Below are 2,503 nucleotides of genomic sequence, written 5' to 3'. Positions count from 1 at the left end.
GATAGCAGCGGCCCTGTCAGGGGGTAACCAGCGCTACCGACAGCATCAGTGTTGGCCGTCAGGACAGGCACCAGCCCCATCGCGGGGGGGGCATGTGCACCCCCTACCAGTCACCTATGGAAAGAGGGGAGGGAATCACAGAGATGCAGAGCTGGCAGGGACCTCCAGAGGTCCTCTAGTACCTAGTCCAGCACCTGCCTGAGCCCTGCCCAGACCCTTCCATACAAGCACAATCTGAAGAGCAGAGGGTTTACTTGCAGCATTCACAACCAAAAACACCTGCCAGGGGGGCTCTGTACTGCTGGGGAAAAAAGCCACCAAGGGCTTCCTGTGGCCAGTTCCCCCCTCCGCCCTACAGTGGGCCCAGAGCTGCACCCTTCTAGCCCTGAAGCAGTGCCATACAGGGCTCCCTTGCCCCACCCCCCCGGCCCTGTAGCAGGGGAGGAAGAGGAGGGGGAGAGCCATCTCCACTGCTGTGGCTCTGTGACAGCTCAACCCTGCCTGAGTTCAGGGAGCTGGAAGCAAACCAGGCACACAGCTTCCGCGGCCCCAGCGTAAGCCCCAACCTGAGCCACAGCTGGCTGGGACGGGCCTTGCCCCCACAGTCTGGCCCAGGCCCTCTGCGCCCACCCTCAGCAGCACTCCTGGGCCCGACCAGCCGAACTCAGCTCAGCTCAGCTTAGCCCTACAGCCCCAGCCCTGAGCAAGGCAGGCTGATGGTAGGGCCAGGCCGTGGGGGCAGGGCCCTTCCCAGCCGACTGCAGCTCAGGCTGGAGCCATGGGAGCTGTGTGACTAGATTGCTCCAGAGCTGGAGGGGTGCAGTGCTGGACCCCGCTGTGGGTCAGGTGGGGAAACTGGCCACAGGAAGCCCTTGGTGGCTTTTTTTCCCCAGCAGTACAGAGGGTGGGTGTTCTTGGTTGTAAACAAATCCTCCATTCTTTAGATATTATTTGTACAGGAGGATCTGGCCAGGGCTCAAGCAGGGGCTGGACTAGACACTAGAAAACCTCTGGAGGTCCCTGCCAGCCCTAGTTCTCTGTAATTTCCCCCTCCCTGCCCCACTTTGTCTCAGGCCTGGGGCCAGGGTCTGGCCATGCTCCCACTCTTGCTGCTCAAGTGGTGAGTCAGAGGGAAAGCCAGGCAGACCCTGGATGGGGTTATGTGCCAGTGGGAGACAGAAGTGGGGATTAAACCCCTGCTCCCCCTCAGGCTACCAGTGTCTGGCCAAGCCCCCCACTCCTGCCACTCGAGCAGTGAGGGGGGCACTCCAGAGAAGGTTTTCCACCCCCATCCCCCTTCCCAGCCAGCCAGAGCAATGATAATGCTCCAGCTAGGAAGGAGAGGGGTGGGGTCAACCCTGCTCCGCTGGAGCAGACAGCACAGCCCAGCCCAGCCCGGCCCAGGTCTGCAAAAGATGCTGGGATGCTGCGAGACTGTGAGTTAACTTAAACCAGGAAGGGGTCTGGGACACAAGTTCTGTAAACCAGTTTGACCTAAATCAGTTAAGTCTGATATTACATTCAACCAGGATTATCTTAAACCAGATTTGGCCATTTTGAAAGCGGTTTATGTGCACCGAATTTCTGTTGTGTTACAGGTTTAAATCGATTTCTGATCACTTAAATTGATTTAACTTCTGTCCTTAGCCTAAGTGATTGAGAGAGTAAATGATTCTTAAAGTGATTCTCAAAGGCTAAGTACAGACATTCGGGAGGTTAAATTTGGTTCAAAATGGCTGCCTGATTTAAACTTAACTTGTCCCAGTACTGACCTTACACATACAGACCCTGGTTTCAGTGACCAGAAATCAGTCTAAACCTGTAACTACAGAAATTCCATATACAAAAACCAGCCTAAAAATTGCAAAACGTAGTGTAAGATAAACCTGTATCTATGTAGTTTCAGACTTATTCAATTAAGGTCAAACTGGTGCATGGAACTTCTGTCCACTTTCCCTGCGCAGCCATGGAGCTGGGAAAAACCAGCCATTGGCCCCAGCCTCAGGGCTGCTCTTTTCACCCTTGCCCCCTTCATGGGATATTTTTTGCTGCCCTTAGCCCAGCTAGCCCTCTCAATCCGCATCCCACAAGCTGCTCTGGGTATAGTCACTTTTATCAATGTTTGCTGCTGCCAGAGCCACACAAGTCCCAGTGTGGGAGGGAGCAGGAGGGATGGGGGTATAGGCTCACTGGGGGAAGGATTGGGGGCTAAAAGTAGCTCCTGATACTCTCAAACCTGCCATGGGCCCCACCAGACACTCCCCAGTAAAACCCTGTGGATTGTGCCTGTTCCACTCTGCACCCATGCAGCACACTTACTCCTTCCCACCCCACCTGTGGGTTGTACCACCCCCCCCACCCTTTGCAAGTCACGCCTGCCACCCCTACCCTACCTACAGTCACGCCTACCGCCTCACCCCTTGCGAGTTGTGCCTGCCCCTCCACCTCACCCACAGGTCATGCTTGTCCCCCTACTCCACCCGTGGGTTGTGCCTGCCCCCCC

The 2,503-nt window shown here is 56.0% G+C and overlaps 1 protein-coding gene across 6 annotated transcripts in view; it reads left to right on the top strand.

Moving 5' to 3' along the window:
• Window positions 1–2,503, top strand: part of MAPK8 (mitogen-activated protein kinase 8) — a 126,531-nt gene that overhangs the window by 73,060 nt on the left and 50,968 nt on the right. The gene's annotated exons all lie outside the window — the stretch shown is intronic.

This window comes from Alligator sinensis, unplaced genomic scaffold, assembly GCF_000455745.1.
Source record: "Alligator sinensis unplaced genomic scaffold, ASM45574v1 scaffold264_1, whole genome shotgun sequence".
NCBI lineage: Eukaryota > Metazoa > Chordata > Crocodylia > Alligatoridae > Alligator > Alligator sinensis.
This window is presented reverse-complemented; position numbering and strand designations above follow the sequence as displayed.